The sequence below is a fragment of the Myotis daubentonii genome, chromosome 10 (assembly GCF_963259705.1).
Source record: "Myotis daubentonii chromosome 10, mMyoDau2.1, whole genome shotgun sequence".
Classification (NCBI taxonomy): Eukaryota; Metazoa; Chordata; class Mammalia; order Chiroptera; family Vespertilionidae; genus Myotis; species Myotis daubentonii.
Genome location: NC_081849.1, coordinates 56191982 through 56211789, shown reverse-complemented (window position 1 = coordinate 56211789; position 19808 = coordinate 56191982). Strand labels below are relative to the sequence as shown.

Genomic DNA, 19808 nt, shown 5'->3' with positions numbered 1-19808 from the left:
TATTTGGCATCATGTTTATTAGGATTTTGACATTTAAAAATGTCTGGATAACTTTTGAACTGTATTATATATTGTATGATTTTTATTTTTAAAAATATATATTTTATTGATTTTCCACAGAAAGGAAGGGAGAGGGATAGAGTGTTAGAAACATCGATGAGAGAGAAACATCGATCAGCTGCCTCCTGCACACCTCCCACTGTAGAGGTGCCTGCTACCAAAGTACGTGCCCTTGACCAGAATCAAACCTGGGACCTTTCAGTCCGCAGGCCGACGCTCTATCCACTGAGCCAAACGGGCTAGGGCTATTGTACAATTTTTAAAGCAAAATATTAGCTTGTGTGTTTTCTGTCATAATTATCATTAGGTTGATTTTGGTAAATTGATATTTATTGGATAACTGATAAATGCTTTGCACATTAACTGGCCTTTGTTTAGCTAAAGGCAGTGGTTTTCTAATGTAAACAGGTCAGGAGAAAGATGCATTAATCCTTCTGAGTTCTTTACTTTCTTCTGGGTTCCCTGTTATCTTTCCAGGGGCTGGTGTCTCTCGGCATTAACATCTGTCCAATTTAACCCTGATTACACAAACCCTAACACCTGGGAAAATATATGGCACAAATGAAAATTGCTCAGAGCAAGACAGAAATAATGAAAGTCATGCATTGCAAATAAAGTCAAAAGGAATTAAGTTTCTTTTTAGCGCAGACAACTGAATGCTGAAAGTGAAGTAATAGTTCTATTCAATTAAGAGGTGTGTGTGTGTGTGTGTGTGTGTGTGTGTGTGTGTGTGTGTGTGTGGTGTATGTTTAGGAGGAATTTTTCATGGTTATCCAATCTATTACAGAATAAGAAAATAACATGAATAAAACTATTGCTAGAGCAGATTAAATTCGTCATTAAGAAGTATTCTAGTCTTTGGGGATTTTGAGAACTACTTTAACTTTTAGGTTCTACTGAATATCATCTTATGTGAGAATATACTGGAGATAAATCAGGGCAGAGACTGAGCAACCAATAAGGAGAGAAAGCGAGTCATGGACAACAGTGACCAGTGGTTTTCACTGGAATTTATAGCTGACAGAAAGATGATTGCACTGAAATATATCACAGTGGTGTTATATATATGAAGATACCCTATATTTAAGCTGGTAAATGCACTTTTTAATAACTAGTTTTGTACACATTCTATAAAATAGGCATAATAGTTTACCTTTCTAAGTTTATTAACCCAATGCATTATTTTACACACAGGACTCAAAATGATCATTTTATCTATACCCTGATTGGTTACACATACATACAATTTCCCTTTTAATATCCAGTGCTTCCCCTTTCTTTACTTTTTTCTTTTCACAGATCCTCTAGTCACCTGCTCTCAGGTTACCAAGTTCAACTGTGGAAATAGAGTGTGCCGCTATTACAGTCACTGGAAGTGGGTGAAGCAGGTGATTGACGAACAATGAGCCATCAAGGACTAGAGTTAGAGAGAGCAGACAGGTATCAGGTTTCCCGTCCGAGGGGAAATGTATCCTGAATGGCAGTAATTGCACTGAATGAAGCTTCAAGTCCCAACAATAGCCACTCCTACCTGCACAGTCTCCTGCCTCGTCTTGCAAGGGGTCCCGCAGTTCAACAGCTATAAAGCATGCCTCCCTGTCTCATTATTCTCTGAGCTGCACCGGCAAGAGTAGCAGCGGCAGCCAGAGCGAGGCAGGGCTGTGGCAGCCACGCAGATCGCCTCCCCCTCAACACACACACACACACACACACACACACACACACACACACTCCCCAGATTTCCAATATCAGAGCGTCTGGATGTAAATCGAGGACTCAAAGCGACGCGAGAACAGCATGAGTCACGGACAACAGGTATTTCATCCCTGACAAATGCCGTTTCCCTGCGATGCTTGTTGGTGTGGATCACACAGCCATCCTCCGGGTAACTAGCTCGAGTGGGAGACTGGAGGTGGCCGCGGGAGCAGAGGGAAGTGGGCGGAGTGAGAGGTGGGGAAGGAGGCGGGGGTGAGGGGGATGTCCAAGATGACTTTCAGGCTCCGCTGCTTTTGAGTTGCAAATTTTCGGGGGCTGGCAGCCGCGGGCAGCCTGCGCTGCGGTGGGCTGGGACTGGATTGCCATCTCCTCCGGCACTAGTTAGCACCGGCCCTGTGATCTGGGAGGGGGTGGGAGGGAGGAGGAGATGCTGCGAGCGGAGTTCTTGAAGCGCCACTTCTCCGGGGACGCGGAGCGGCGAGGGAGCTGGTGCTGAGCCGGGCGTGTCAATGGGAAGGATCCCGGGAGCTGGCTAGTCCCCGCTCCTCCCGGAGCAGCCGCTGCTCCCGCCGCCGAGATGCGCCCAGCCTTCGCCTGCATCGCGCTGCAGTAAGTTCAACTCGACGTGGGTAGGGTAGCAGTTGGAGTGGCTTCTGGGTAGGCGGGTGGGGGAAGGGAAGCCGAGAAGAAATGGCCAGGAAAGTTAGAAAAGCAGGGCTTTGGCTTCCCCGGGAGATGGTACCTGGGTTTGCCTGCCCGACGCTGGCGCTGGCCCTCGTTCTGCTGCCATCGGGTACTCAGGTATTTGCGGACCGATGCCCTGGTTGGTGCGTCAGGCAGAGAGCCCCCTGTCCATTGTGATCTGAGGCCACGAAACGGGCACTGCGCTGTGGATGGCCTGGCGAGAGTGGTCTCGGGAAAGTTACTAATGGGTGCAAGTTGCTTTTCCAAAGGAAATTGGCGAAGAGGCCGGCCGGCCTTGACTCTCAAATGGCTGTGCGAATTGTGAGAAGTTTCCTTGCGGAATGATTCCTCATCTGTAAAAGAAAGAAGCCAGCAAACAAAACCCCAAAGTCTTAGATTTACTTTATTGAATCAGAATGAAACGTGAAGTAGGTCTCTAGATAACTGCTAGGCAACAGCCTGGGCGACACTGATGATATGATAAACATTCAAATACTCCTGGGTAGGTGGGCCGTGCAGGGCTCCCCTGATTTCTCACCACTGCACTGATTTCCTCTCCTTGCTAAAGGGTCCCTTCCTTGTGACTTCAAAGTTGTGGTTTTAACTGATGACTTTATTCTTAGAACTAGGAAGCATTGTGTGCACTGGCAAAAAAAAAAAAAAGAAAAAAAAAGAAAAGAAAGAAACGAAGGTTTTAAAAACTTTTAAAAAACAACCTCAACTGGTTGCTCCAGCTGCAGATAACCAACTCTTCTAAAAGAAGGTAAAAATAGGTCAGCCAGGGCCAGCCCATTGTAAAGCAAATGTGCATGCCAGCAAAACACCAAGGGTCTTTTCTATCAGGAAAACCATAAATAATGAATTTAAAAAACTTGGAGTATCTAGTCAGTCCTCTTTTACACTGACCAGATTTTAATAATGAAGAAAAATTAAATGAATTCCTCAAGCAGAAAGGCTATATTATGGAAAAACTGTTAGAGTGAGTTGTAGGATCATTGAAGAAATTACTGTATTATTATAGTCTTCTCCAAGAAAGATTATGAAAAAAAGAAAAACAGGTTATCCAAACTAGTAGGCAGTTTTAAGCTGGATACTTAAACATGCTACCAAAACTTCTATAGGATAAAGGGGTATCAAAACTTGTGAAATAACTATTGTGAAATGCAAAGTATGTGCTTCTGAAATTCTCTGTCAATAGAAAAGAGGAAACTAAGAATCACTCTTATCCTATTATTTTTGTTTTAAATTGTGTTACCTTTTTCTCTAACCTACCTAATTTTCATTATTTTAATAAAAATAGTATATCCTGAATGTAATGCATTACTTTGCCTACTCATGTCGGGTATCTCCAGATATAATATTTCCGCCATTGTTGAAATATCCAATTTGTTAGAGGCAATTCATCCCACATAAACACATAATTTCTCAGTGTGAAAACTCGGCATATGAATTTGCAAGTCACTGAGTAAATATATATTTCAGGGAATATATTTTTTATGATAGTTCATGTATGAGGACAGCTAAAACTTTCAGACAGCAATAAAAAAGAAAAGAAAATATCTACATAAAAACTCAAAGAATATAGTTGGAGCAAGTTGTAGGCAGTCCCTTGATACCCTAGAGCAGGTCATTTACCTGCACCTTGAGTATTTAGCTAAAGAGAAGAAAAATCATGCTGAGAGCATGATTGGAATTGACAGGAATTTGGTTTGAATAGGAATTTATCAGAATTTCTTTAAGATAGAGAATTAGGTAGGTGGAGTTTGAGTTTTGGGACTTACATTGCTTCATACTTTTGGTTGTTTTAATGGTAGGCAAACCTCATGTTATGTCTGAGAAGATTTTCAAACCCATTTTGGAAATGGAACAATTATTTTAAGGTTTAAACCACTGGTAAGGTTTGCTGGGGTAGTGTCTGAATTGGACAAGTATTTTATGACTCCTGGTTTTCCTTGTACACCACTGAAAGAAGGAATATGTACTTGAAGCCAGACTAGCCAGACTGAGATAATTTCTGGTCCCTCAATCTAATTCTGCCTACTAATAATGACGATGATGCTGACATAGACACTTGGAATGACACTAAGAATATCCTATCTAAATGCTTCTCCTCCTGGCTGACTTCAGAAACAGAACTGCACTTATGTAGGCATGCTACTTTGCAGTATCCTTTTAAAAGTAATACCTCTTAGCCTAGGAGCACTTGCCTAGAGTAAGCTCGAGGCAAAAATTTTAAAGAAGCCACTTCCAATTGCCCCTTTCTCTCTCTCTTGCAAAGCAACAACACAAAATCTTACCTCAAGTGAGAATCCCCTGCACCTGCTCACTCTTGGGTATTAACTATGAAGTAAATTCAACTCCTTGATAGCTCCTGGGGTTATTTGCATGTATGATTTGCCACTCAATGCATGACTAGTGCCCAGTTATTGCGAGTGCACTCTTGGCTGGAACTGGGTTAAACACTTTGAATGTCTTGTCTGTATGGGATAACGGAGATGCCTTTCTCTCTCATTCATAAGAAACTCAACCCCAGAGGAATAAGCAAACTGCCTAAAGCAGTGATGGCAAACCTTTTGAGCTCGGAATGTCAGCATTTTGAAAAACCCTAACTTAACTCTGGTGCCGTGTCACATATAGAAATTTTTTGATATTTGAAACCATCGTAAAACAAAGACATATTTTTGATATTTATTTTATATATTTAAATGCCATTTAACAAAGAAAAATCAACCGAAAAAATGAGTTCGCGTGTCACCTCTGACACGCGTGTCACCTCTGACATGCGTGTCATAGGTTCACCATCACTGGCCTAAAGCAAGATGTCTAGTCAATGGTGGGCTGGGATTAGCCCCTACGTGTGACTAGGCTAACACTTCGCCACCTCATTTTGTTATAGATCAAGTTCAGGGAGTTTATTGTTGAGAGTGCTTGAGAAATCATACCAGTCTGGGCAGAATTCCCTGCTCTATTGATACCCAAGATTAGATCTACCTAAATTAGAACCTAAATTGACCCGAAAACTTGGCATACTCAACCATTCCAATTTTAGTGCTTTGCTCTGGCTTCATGAACTGTGGAAATAAAGCTGGGACATCTTTGCCAAGAAAGATGATGGGAGGAGAGGAGTTGGAAGTTCCGAACACCAAGAGGGATGAAGGGAAAAAAGGGATCACAGGGTGGGAGGCTGGTGTGAGATCTTGTCTAGATTCTGTGTCCTCTGGGAGTCCTAAACACAAACTCTTTGGGCTGTGTGTGATTTTTAATGTAACAGATGTAGCATAGACTTAAAACATCTCTTTAAATAGTTGTAAGGTCTGATTATGGATATTAGATTAGTCTTGTCTTCAGATGATCTTTACGTATTTTTTTTAAGAGTAAAAATAATGATTCAAAGGAAAGTAGGGGAGAAAGGCCAGATGATGACTGAAGAGGTAAAACTGTGCATGAAAATATCACTGGTTCTTGCATAATCACTTTAGAAAATTTGCCAGTTAAAAAAAAGACATCTTTAACTGATGGGGATAAAAACAAAATGGTTCATGTAGGTAAAAATTTGAAGTGTTAAGGGCAATAACATGATTACTGTCACTTGTCTTTTTATCATAGAAGACAGGCACTAACAAGGAATAAGATTAAAAAAAAAGTAATGGGCGTAAAGCCAAATAATATTTTAAGATTGGTCTTTCTCAGCACACTAAATTTAAACAGCTGCAATTCTTTTTAAAGTGTTATCTGAGTCAACAATTTGAAATGAAGGATTTACTTTTTCACAGAGAATCTATATTGTAAGTTTGAAACAAGATGTCTTTGACTCAGTTGTTTGGTATTGGCAGTATGCCAGTCAGTACAGACCAAAGAGCACAAAAGCTGTTACATCCCAAATCAGAGTATGAATGTATATATATATGCTCCATAAGGAAAGTTGGTGCTACTGAACTATTGCCATACACACACACACACACACACACACACACACACATATATTTTTGAAAATACAATCACATTGTTATGACACTACAGGTTAAAGTTAGAAATAGAGATGATTTTTGAATGTGGGTCTTCAGCTCTCTTCTTTTTAAAAAATATTTTTTATTGATTTTTTTAGAGAGAGGGAGAGGGAGAGAGAGAAACATTGATGTGAGAGTAAAATATCTATTGCCTTCCTCCTGCACACCCCCTACTGGGGATGGAGCCTGCAATCCCGGCATGTGCCCTGACCTGGAATTGAACTGGCAACCTTGTGGTGCACAGGACAACGCCCAGCCAACTGAGCCTCACCAGCCAGAGCGCTCTTCTCCTTGTTTAAAAATAATGACAGGAACTTTTATTAAGTACTTAGTACATTGCTTGTATAAGCATCTTGTACATTTAATCTTGAAAATACACTTATCATCCTCATTCCTGTTTTACAAAAGAGGAAACAGGGTTAAATGACTTTCAGTTAGAAATGAGTAGGAATAAAGTAGGGGCATGAATCAGACAGTCTGGCTCTAGAACCCATGCTTTTAACCAAAAGGTTAAAAGTCTACTCACTGTAAACTATCACTGGTTTTTTATAATCCTGTACAGTTCATGTTGTTTGTTCACCTTTAAAAAAAGTTTTATTGATTTTTAGAGAGAAAGAGAGATAAAATCATTGATGAGAGAGAAACATCAACATCAACCACTATTTTATTGTTTGCTTGCCTCCTTTATGCCCCCTGCTGTGAGATTGAATGATAAGCCCAGGCATATGCCCTGACTGGGAATTGAACCCATGGCCTTCTGGTGTCTAGATTGACACTCAACTACCGAGTCACTCCAGTTTGTTCACCTCTTTTGTCTCTGCTTACAGCTATCTCTTTATTTTCTTTCTTGACTCCCAAATTCCTCTGCCCTCACTTCATTAGTGTTTTACCTGATGTGTCTTTATCCCTTAAGCTTCATGACCTTCTGAGATCCTATTTGGGATCTACCACTGGCCTAACTGCCCTCTGTGGCTCCACTGAAACGTGTGCAGGCTTTCATTATGAGTGTGCCGCAGAGGGATGGGATACTCTAGTTTCTACACTTGGGGAAGGAAACCAAACTTTATCTTTGGAACATTAGTGCTGAACATAGTTTCTAATACAATATTGGAGATCAGTAAACACTTCTTTTTATTTCTTTTAAGTAAGTTTTTATTGATTTTAGAGAGAGAAGAAGAGAGAGGGAGAGATAGAAACATTAATTGGCTGCCTCCTGTATGCCCTGTACTGGGGATTGAGCCCACAACCCAGGCATATGCCCTGACTGGGAATTGAATGGCATACCTCTTGGTGTATGCGTGGACACTGAACCACTGAGCCACACAGGATGGGCAGTAAACACTTGTTTTATAAACTGAATTCAAAGCTCTAGTTCAGTTCCCTGAAGAGATAGGTAGTTCCACTACCACAATCTTTAGCCCCCAAATGTTATAGAATGTTCTTTTAAATGCATTTCCAAGGTCTGAGGCAGATAGTAGATTTTAATTAGTTGAACTTACAATTAGTATAAAATTACTCAAAAGACAGTTACCATCCTCTATAATAGGGGTGGGAAACGTTTTTTGTGTTTTGTTTTTTTTTCTGCCAAGGGCCATTTGGATATTTATAACATCATTCACAGGCCATATATAATTACGTAATTATTAACTTAAAAATTAGCCTGCTATATTTGTTCAAACATTTAATTAACTCCCTGGTAATGCCTGGCAGGGCCAGGCCAAATGATTTCGCTGGCCTTATACTGCCCATGGGCTGGATGTACCCCATCCCGGCTGGATAATATTGAATATTTAAAATATAGGGCACAGTATTTGGGAATATGACAGTTGGCATATTCATTTCTAGGTCACATTATTGAAAATTTTAATGATGACTAATTTCTGGCACTAACGTATCTTTGGTGGGAGGAACAAATATTAGAATAAGTGGTTCCTAAAAGATGTTTCCCTCTTGTGGGACAGTAGAGTGAAGCTGTAAAATGGTGTTTTTTGAAAATTGTTTTTTAAGCCCTTGTTTCCTTTGAGGAAGGATCTTGAGAAGATTTTGATTTAGAAGTAGCTAACAAATATTGAGTCATATCTGAGAGCAGACATTAGAAACTGGATACCACTAAAGAAAAATGTAGAAATGGGTAGTGGTAGGAAAATCAATCCTTACTTCCCTTCCCCCGAAGAAGCATTTTCCGTTTATGGGATAATTTGGATTTTACTTATTAATGGTTGTGTAAATTTCTTTCTTTTAATATTTGATTATTATAACCATGTTAACTGAACGGACATCACATATATTTGGTTTTCCACTTTATTTATTAAAAGTTTCATCTTGGATCAATCAACTCTATTCTCTTTCTAATCCACAAGTATCAAGTATTCAATTTTAAACCAATGGAATAACAGATGGGATTAGAAGTGTTATAACTATTTAAAATCTCTTTGGAGTTCTTTATACATGGTAATCTCAAAATGAGGTAGCTGGGCCTTCTTTTAAAATAGAATTTATTTTATTTTAAAGGGTCTTGGCTTATATAATGTTTGATTACTCATGATGATGGAATTGTGGATCAAATGTGGAGATAGTGACTCAATGTATAATTTCTCAATATGCAAAGATGCTCATTTGAATTTCATCATTCCCTTCTTAGGCACTGTAAAGGGTTAAAACTTATTCTTTGCATTCAAATTGCCTGACCTTACATATTTACTACTTGGATGACCTTGAACAAGTAACTTAAATTTTATGCTTTACATTTCTCTTTGTAAAACAGGGATAATGAAAATGATATCCAATTTGCAGAATTACATGATTTAATAGCATATAAGGGGCTTTGAACAGAAAGCACATGAATACTCAAAAATCTTTACAGTTTGCCTTGGACAGTGTGGTTCAGTTGGTTGAGCATTGTCCCATGCACCAAAAGGTTGCTGGTAAATACTTTCAATTTATTATTTTCTATTTACTTGGGATTTTGTCTCAAGTAAAAAGTAAAGTATCAATAGCAAAGAAGATATTCTAAATAGAATCTAAATCTAAAAGCAGATTTAATTTTAGTTTTATAATTAATAAATATTTATGAGACTCATAAAACCTATTAAATGTTGTAATAAACACCCTACTTATATAGGGTCTTATTAATTTTTTCCAAAAGGTTTTTATTGAACTACAAAAAATGATAACTTTTAATGAAGATAAATTAGATAACACATGTAAACACCCTCCAGAGAGTTGCTGGAGCCCAAGGAGCCCTCAGAAATTAATTCCCTTCCCCTTTCCTAAAACCATAAAGAAAGTTCTTTCATTTTCTTCCTCTGACATTTTTAAAGCAGTCACAGTTATTATCCACTTAATAGTACAAAATGATATTCTGTTTTTATCTATATTGACTACACTGCTATTTGTACCTGAGCACACTGGGGAAATGTGACCTCTTATGGGAGGAACTCTATGACTACTTCAATCGACTCCTTTTGAAATAACTGAACTGGAAAGGAGGGAGAAATAGAGGTGCTGTGGAAAAGCATTGCAGGATCCTTGACCTGAAAACAGAACTTCAGGCTGAAAAGATGAGTTTGTACTTTATTCAGCAACTTGTTTTGCTGAGACAGAATGTTAGGAAATGTTTCTTTCTGGGCTTTTGACCAAGGAATCCCTTTGCTGGGTCCTTAATGAGAAGAAGTTAGGGCTAGGGAATTCTGGCATGCCTGCCTTTCACAGCAAGTATTTTAGAGATTGTAAGCAACACTCAGCTACTTCTGGGGAGTCTGAGGTTTATATAAGTAGACAGAGTTATTAAACACTATCACCTTAAGAAACAGAATTGTGAATACCATGACCCCATATCCTATTCCATCCTTCAGACATTGATGGGTTACTCTGTGCCAGGCTCAGGGAAGGAGGAGTAAAATAACAGACAAGTACCCACAGTACTGAAGGGACTTCAATGAAAGAGAAACATAGAAGCAAATACTCCAAAAAAAAAAAAAAAGGCAAGTACCTGATTTATTTGGTTATAATAAGTGCTATGAAAGAAAAAGCTGAAATCACTGTGGAACCCTACCACCCTCCTGTTATGCATTATTATTATTATTATTATCTATATTAAAGTTTCTGATGTTGATGGTGAGAAGAGGATTATACATGAGAACTAATCCTTAAAATCAAGACAATTGAACTCAGAGTGAATCAGAATTTTAGAATTACTGTGCAAAACATTTTCATTCAGTCAAAAACATGACTCCCACATTCTTTTTTCCTTTACCTTTATATTATTAGATTATTCAGCTTGTGGCAGCTTTAAGGATTAGAAAAATGCAAGTACTTAATGTTGCTTAGTAACTTCTCTTGCCTGTCATTTTGGGCAGCGCATAAACAACTTGTAACTTCCCCACACTTGCCCCAAATTACTAGACTCCAGAAAGAGCACACAGGCTGATGAGTCACTTTGCTATCCTGTTGTTCTTAATAAGAGCTCTGATTACTAGGGTGGGCGCTTTATTGTTCCATAATGTTACTTGCCACGCCACATGTCAGAAATTTCTGTTTGCCAAATAGAGGTCCTCTTGCTGTCACACATGGAAGAAAGCATAGCATGAAAGCCATTCAGGGGAGGACTATTGTTCTGTTTTGGGTCCCTGGTTTTGAATGCTACTGTAAAACAGTGTGAAAGTGAAGCGGTGAGGTTTTTGAGTTTCATTCAGGCCACCTGCACAACAGCTTGGTGGTGCATTTGGTGTTTTTGTAACTACATGATCTTTCTAAGAGCACTTTAAAAAAAATGAGACCAATGGTTTCAATGTAGCTGTGATAATATTGCTATTCTTTATGGTTAGGCAATGTTCTTTAATTCTTGAAATTAGTAAAAAAGAAACAATAATAGTAAAAAAAGAATTAATAAGGGTATTGTTTGATGTATCTATATATATAAAAGCCAAGTAGCCGGGATGACCAAAACGACTGGTGGCTATGACACTCACTGCAGCCTGCCAACTGGCCCGATTGGGGGCAGGGCTGGCCAGCCAACCTCCCATGGCCCCTACCCCAGCCAGCCAACCTCCCACGGACCCTTCCCCTGGCCAGCTGGGCCCTGATCGCGGCCGATCGGGGCGGGCCAGGTGGAACCCACCCGTGCACCAATTTGTGCACCAGGTCTCTAGCATATCAATAATATGGTAGTTCTCTATTGATCAAAATTTCTTCTCCAGTAAGTGTTAAAGAAAGCCATGTTGAAGGAATTAGCAGCTATAACCTACCACTGGGAACATCCGGGATGGAGAGAATGTGCATGCTCTCTGGTTCTTTAACATCTGTTTTGCTGATCCTAATGGTTAAAATCCAAACTGTGTTAAGACATATGGAAACACTGTTTGAGGAATGCTAATATCCGTGTTAAAAAAAGACAAGGGAAAGAAAGCTTTTCTTATCTAAACATTAAACAAAGTTAAATAGTTTTCTATTTTAAGGACTTCTTATAGTTCCTCAGATGCAAGTGTGTGTTGGAATCTCCAGGAGTGGGATTTAGCACGAACTTCCCTGATCTTATTTAATCACAGTATTCCTCCTCCTGGGAATGACTAGTACTTTTTCTTTGAAAACCCTACAATACAATTTGGGGGCCTATCAGCATTCAGTTAATTCATTTAAAATTTTTTGAGCACCTATGGTATATCAGAATAGTAGGTTCTTGGAAGAAAATGTTGACTAGAATGTGTGGCATTGACAGGTTCTAGTCCTAAATTAGGGGGTTGGAGGAAATACATGGATGTATAAATGTAACACCATGGGCTACATGCAGCAATAGAAGTAGGTACATCGTAGGATGCTATAGGAGAGTAAGAGATTAAGAAATTAATTACAGATAATTTAGAATTTGAGCTGGATCTGGAGGGAAAGGAATATAAAAAAATAAAGACAATAAACTAACTTACAAAGATGTGTAGAGGTAATTATTTTTTTACCTTATTATAAAAACCAGTACTCCTTTCATTCATACAAGCATAACATTTGAATAAACAAATGGCTACATGAATAAAAAGATGAGAGCAGCAAATGGGAAAGAGATAAATCCATGGTGGTACAGATAGTACTTGATTCCTTTGAAGTATGAAAAGAATATAAAGTGAGAGAAAAGATAATTTTAGGAAAACATCTTGGTGAAATCTAATAGTTTTAGAGTATATTGGAGTATATGGATTGTAAAGAATGAAAATAAATTGTTTCAGAGGAGGAAAACAATAACATAAATGTGTGGTATTCCGAAGACCAGGGGGGAAAACATAAGAAAAACAAAGTAATCCTCACTGCTGGATTATGCTGAGAGATTGAGATGAGGAATGAAAAATATCCATTGGATTTCAACACAAGGAGATCATTGGTGATGGTGATCTGAGCTAAGAATGCTCTGCTGTAGTGATTGGGGTGAAATCTAGATGAAAATGTGTGGAGGAGAAATGAAGACAGAAGGTTTAAAAGACTATACAGCTGTTTCTGGAGAATGATAGAAGTTTGAAGGAGCTTTTACTTTTCTGAGATGGGAGTTTTTTAATGTGTTTAAATTACCCGAGTAGTTGATGTGATTAAAAATACAGAAAAGAGACACTTAACAGATACTTCAGAACATGGAATTGAATAGGATCAAAGACATATGAGGTATGGGTTGATTTTGACCAGAAGTAACATCCTCTCTAAAAAAGAGAAGGAAGAGAGAAAGGAGCAATCTTCATAGCTGTGTTGGTTTTGTAGTTAGTGCTAAATTGAGGATATTTCTGGAATTTAATTTTATTTTTTTTGTAGAGTTTGAATAAAGTAAAGAAAGTTTAAAGCTTGGACAAGCTTGGGAGGTTATGAGCCATATGTATCTGCTAGGATTTGAGCATTATTGGGGGGCATTTAGGTAGACTATTATGAATTTACAGTGAAAACAATTTACCTCAATGTGTGACTCCATTCAGCTGCTTGGAATGTGACAAAGAAAACATAGAGTTCATTCAAGAGTTATTGCTTTAATTTTCTTTGAATTTTATAATATTACCTACCCCCTCAGTATCATCTGCCATCTTATTACTCCTTCAGATTTAGAAATTTGGATGACAATTTTCCTTTATCAATATATGCTGTCATCATTATTATTGGTTAAAGTGTACAGGTCAGTGATGGTGAACCTATGACACTCATTTTTTTGGTTGATTTTTCTTTGTTAAATGGCATTTAAATATATAAAATAAATATCAAAACTATGTCTTTGTTTTACTATGGTTGCAAATATCAAAAAATTTCTATATGTGACACGGCACCAGAGTTAAGTTAGGGTTTTTCAAAATGCTGACACGCCGAGCTCAAAAGGTTCGCCATCACTGGTATAAGTTGACAAGCCAATTAATACCCTACAGAAATTCCACTTCCATGTTAGGCAATAAATTCCATTCTGAATCTTGGTATTTCCTGGAACATCTCATCTTTAAAATCATGAATTACCAATCAACAATCAATTACCTTGTTCTCTCTACTTCCCATCAGTCTCCAGTCCCTTGACACACCTTGTTTTCTTCCATGATTTTTTTCATTCACCCTCTCTCTTTACTATCCAGGCAAGAAGAACTAGGATAAAACTTAAATACCTCTTTTGCCCAAATCTTCATTTCTCTGTACTCTTTTTCTTCCATTTTACATCTAAGAAAATCCTTACCCTTTCTCAATTGAGCAATCTGGCTTTGCTCTTTTGCTTGGAGTACTAAATGCTATTGAAAATCACAAAACCATGAAAACGGGTGTCATAATACATTTGTGATCTCCTGTCTCATTCTGACCCTGATGATTCTAAGTGCCTGCGTTTTCTTTTCCTTTCCATTCTCCACAGTAGCTTCCTTATAAAGCCCTGCCACCTATGCTTCATATTTCCTGAAGAAAAGAAAAACTTGGTATATTTAACCTCTCCCTGTTTGTATCATTTACTTTTATTTTTGGTATTGGCATAATAATTTAAATTAAATTTGGGTTTTAATTTAAAAATTATTAATATCAGCACCAGCCAGATAGCTCAGTTGGTTAGAGTGTCCTTTGTTGTTCCATATACCAAATGGTTACAGATTTGATTCCTTGTAAGCACATGCCTAGGTTGCTGGTCTGATCCTACGCACTCTCTTCCTCTCTCTTCCCTTCTCTCTCTCCCTCTCTTCCTTTCCCTTCCTCCATTTCTCCCTTCTTTTCTCTAGACATATCCTTGGGTAAGGATTAAAAAAATTATTAATATCCAAAATTGCCTCAACCCTATTCTCCATCACTCCCCACCTTCTGTGTACCTATGCTTAGACAATGCTTCACAACACGGCCCCTCTCTATCTCTTCAAGAATGTCTATTGTCACTCTTTTCTCTTCCAACCTAATGTTTCTCTGACATGAAGCTGCTTCAAATTCCCTTTCTGTCAGCATTTCTTTCTCATCTTACTTGCACTTCATTGTGTCTCCAGTTTTTATTTTCTCAGTGTACAAAACAAGTATCTAAACAATACTAAATAAATAAGTGAAATTTGAAAATGGCTCTTTTTGTGATTGGGAGGTGATGAATTGTCTCATCAAATGTCTTCCTGGGTCAAAAAAATTTTTTTTTTAATTCTTAAATCTACTCTGTTAGAGAGGTAAGTGAACACCTCCTTCATTCTAATACATTATTCTTACCTCCTTTCTGTCCATTTTCTTTTTTTAAAATATATTTTATTGATTTTTTACAGAGAGGAAGGGAGAGAGATAGAGAGTCAGAAACATCGATGAGAGAGAAACATCGATCAGCCGCCTCCTGCACATCCCCTACTGGGGATGTGCCCACAACCCAGGTACATGCCCTTGACCGGAATCGAACCTGGGACCCTTCAGTCCGTAGGCCGACGCTCTATCCACTGAGCCAAACCGGTTTCGGCGATTTTCAATATAGTTTATACTGATTCTGAACAAGCTCCTGTCTTTTAGTATATGTTTTCCCCTTGGTGTATAACAGTAATAACTGTATGTGCTTATTCTGGAGATAATATTCAATCATGTTATTCTGTTTTTAGAGAATGAGATTATTCTTGGTTTGACCAAGTGTAATAATTGGAACTTTATTTCTCCGATATTAGCAGCTTAAGTTAGACTTAGGTATTTGTTTTATTTCTGACCCATTCCATGAATTGATTATTGGCATTCAGTTCTAAAGCTGGATCTAAAGAAGCAGAAGGATCAGGGTTATGGTTTGTATTGGGCAAGAACAAGCCTGTAGACTTTGAGGGCTTATAGGAGGTAAACAGAAGGCCAAGAGGTAACGCAGTGGAGAGAATAGAAAATAACCTAGTCTCTTTTCCCAGTGCTGTGTCACCTTCTCAGTCTCATGTAAATGATGATGTGCCAGTGACAACAGAAATATTTTTCTTAACCACATCAAGTACTTATCAAAAGAGATGTGAAAAAATGCTTATAGAAGGTGTTTTACTCATGATTTCCAGGTGCAATTCAACAGTAGTTGGTCAGGCATTTAGATTTTTGCTTCCCCATAACCTTATCCTTCCTCCATTCTTTCCATATAAGCACAAATCAACTAATAAGTTAAATGAAGGCATTTCTTAGAGGGAAAACATGTCATATAAGACATTACCTTCAAGTGGATTCATCCATGGTGGTACAGTAGTCTACTTGGCAAGTGTGCTTTTTAAACTTATGAGTAGCTTCAGAAATCACAGAGGGAGGTTTCCCCTGGAATAGCCTTTTAATTTCTGGGATTTGTTTCCTATGTGATTTCACCTAAGCAATATAAATAAGGTTAACTGTGACCTGAAAAGAAAATGGATACTCTGTCATTTTGCTTACAACACAGTATAATCTGTGGCCTCATTAATTTTATTTGTCAGATTTTAAAAGTATAGCTCCACAAAGAAATGAAAATCATGGAGAGAGAAAACTTTCAGGCTAGGACACTATTAGATTTTATGGTTAAATTTTGATAAGCAGATGTATTTTTAATGCATGTATTTTTGATTACATACATTGCAATTTTATTGTTTTTAGACTGCACCGAAAGAAATTGCTGTATTTCTATATGATATTTATTCCAGATCAAGCAATAAAAGATATTAAAAAACGAATTTTCAGTTTTGAGAAAGAGGTCAAGGTTCCCTCTGTTTTATACAGTTTTTGCTTTTGTAGGTTGGGGGTGGGATTTTATGTTACTTTTTTAGGAATCTTTTTCATTCACTATCTACTTTAGATTGCCAAGAGCTTAAGTACAAACAATTAATTGATTTCTGTGGACTTGCTCTTTCGTATATGATGAGCAAAATATTGATCCCCCTTTTTTTAATACCTAAGGACTGTTTATTCTCTGTTAGCTGATATTCAGTTCTTTTTCTTAAACTGAGTACTTGTGAGATGAGCTTCCTATCCCATCTGCTGGGGGCAATTTTCCAAATGATGTGTGTGGTAGACCATTGTCAAGCCGGCTGCACTGGAAATTTGATTGGCCTGATGAAGCACAAGAAATATAGAAGTATATGTCTTTGGAGGAGCAAGAATGTCACTAAAACAAGAGGGCTGGCCCTTTAGTGCTGGCATGGCCCCACCCAGATGGTTATTAAGGACTAAAATTCCATGTCCTTCCCTGTGTGCTGATTGGGAGGATTTCTCCCTCCATATGGGACTCGGGTATTTCTGAATTTTGGCTCAGCCCTTGTGTGGAATAAAACAAAGCCTCAGGGAGCATCTACTCAATTGCATTCTTAATTCTGTGTTTATTCTTTGCAAGGATTATTTGCTAGTATAATTGTAAATCAAAGAGAAAGCCAACCATAGCTGAGTCACAGTCCCAATTCTTGCCAGTGCTAGAACCCAAAGTAGTTTTTGTTGTTGTTGTTCTGACCAGTTTAGAAAAAGATCTTTATTGGGCTGGCTCATAGATTTCTTGCCACTTCCTGAATAACATCAACACTTCCTGGCTTTTGCAATTCCATGGTGTTCCTTTTTAAAAAAATAAAAAAAGTGTTGTTTTTTTAAAAAATTGATATTTAGAGAGAGAAGGAGAGAGAGATAGAAACCTTGGTGAGAGAGAAGCATTGATCATGGATTGGAAGCCTCCTGCACATCCCTACTGGGATCAAGCCTGCAACCTGGGCATGTGTCCTGACATTTAATCTAATGGCGACCTCCTAAATCATAGCTCAACGCTCAACCACTGAATCACACTTTCTGCGGCATGGTGTTCCTTTTTATCCTTATCAGACCCACTAGGGTACAAGCTCTATTGTCTTATTAATGTTTTAAAAATCATTAAGCTTAGAAAAATTCTGACAGGTAAGGAAACATCACAGTTACCAGCCCTAATTTACTTATACTTCCCAATTTCAATATGTAAATAAGAAGACCCAAACATTGCCTCCATGTACACAACTTTGAAACTTCAGAGCAACAATCTGCACTCTAAGCAAGGACCTGTCCTCATAACTTTCAGATTTCTAGCGCTTCATTCACACAAAGATGAACAAGGAGAAGGCCAGTGCTTTCCGATCTAGGGCACCGATAGTGAAGAGGAGTCTTTTAGTGCAGGGCAGAGAGGCATGGGAGTCCTAGTTGACATGATGGTGCAGGAAACTTCAACAAGGCATAGAGAATGAAGGGGAACCAGGTGTTGGGGATAATATCTACGAAATCATGCTTATGCTTTAGACCTCTGTCACTGTGTCTCCCACTGATTCTTTAGTCAATTATAATTTGCCATCATTATGCACCTAAACTTAAATTGGCCTTAAAAGCTATATCAGTGTCCAAATTATCAAATGCATTTACCTTTTGTCATCATCAGCTTCTTATGAGCATTTTCCTTTTGATAGCTTCACTCATTGTTGAAATTCTACCATTGGTAAAACTGTGCTGTTACAATATTATTTTTATTCAAGCAGTTAAAAAGCATTCAATGACTACCATATGACAGACACTCAAAAAACAATGCTAATCAAGCACATAAGTAGCTTCTGTCCTCAGTGAGTTCACAGTTTCGTGAGAGTGATTGGTATTAAGATTCTATTGTTTAATTAATAAATATATTTTGAGCACCTCCTTGATGCCAGGTTCTGTTCTAAACATCAGAAATACAATGTAAAAATAGTACATTGAAAAGTTACAGTATCTTGGAGCAGATACAAAGTAACAATTAAATATATAATTTTACATTTGAGTGCAATTAAGAAAAGTAAGCCAGGGTAAGAGAAGAGTAATAGAGAGTGGGTGCTATTTTAAATAATGTATGATTTTAGATTTATTTATTATTTTTTAATAATTTTTTATTGTTAAAAGTATTACACATGTCCCCTTTTTTCCCTCATTGCCTTCTCCACTCCCACCCCCACAAGCCATCACTACCAAGGACACTGTCTGTACCCTTGGGTTATGCAGATACACATATGAGTTCATTGATTGATCTCTTCCCCCCCTCCACATTTTAAATGTCTTTAAGATATCCAAGAGGAGCTGTTAAGTAGGCCATTGATTACATGAGGCCCAATTTAAGGAAAGTAGTTGGAAACAAAGATGGGGGAGTTGTGTATACACTGAAGCAGGAGAGACCACCTAAGGGTTAGGTGCAGATGAAGAAGGTTCAGTGCTGAGTGTTGGGGTAAACCAGTAGTTCACGGGATGAGCGCTTCAAGAACAGGCTGTTCAGTTTTGTGAATTGCAACTGAGAAGGACCAGCAGGATGACTTCAGATTGCCTATAGGATTGGAAAAGATAAGTCTTCGTGGAGCTTGAAAAGGGCAGTTTCAGTGAAGTGGTGGAGCAAACGTCAGACTGGAGCAGATTAAATTCTGACTTGTTGGTGTTGAAGTGGAGAGGAAACAGTTCAAATAACAATGCAAATAAATTGGTAATTGCACCTGAAATGAATGCTTCAAATCAGTATTAGCAGACTTAGTCAAGAAAGGCTTTATGAGAAGTGATCAGGAACTGAGGTCTGACGGGTGAATTGGTTTCGGGAGATAATAAAGAAGCAAAGGCAGAACAGCTCATAAAGACTTGATAGTAAGGCGAATTTGAGGACTGAATGTTTGAAGCGGGTGCGTATGAGTTTAAAGAGAAGTCAGTTGTCACAAGTCTGCATTGTCTTTAGCCTTAGAACATTGGATATAATTTGATTTAATTGTAAGGGAGGTGGGGATATGTGAACAACATTATGTCTTGATGACATACATACATTTGTATAGTTTTTAACATATCTTGTCAGCTGTTTATATAAGGATGCGTTTGTCGCTTTCTTAAGTTTACTACATGGTGGTCCTTGAGGATGGGAAATTCATTTGCGTAACATCCACAGCTCCAATGTTTGTGAACAAATGA

At 38.2% G+C, this 19808-nt stretch overlaps 1 protein-coding gene across 2 annotated transcripts in view; it reads left to right on the top strand.

The window, feature by feature from the left end:
• Positions 1–2064: 2064 nt before the first annotated feature.
• The window catches only part of DGKB (diacylglycerol kinase beta), a 524454-nt gene continuing 506710 nt past the window's right edge, over positions 2065–19808 (top strand). For both annotated transcript variants that reach the window (XM_059712461.1, XM_059712459.1), the window contains exon 1: positions 2065–2385. The gene's annotated coding sequence lies outside the window, so the exon portion shown is untranslated. The remainder of the gene's footprint in view (positions 2386–19808) is intronic.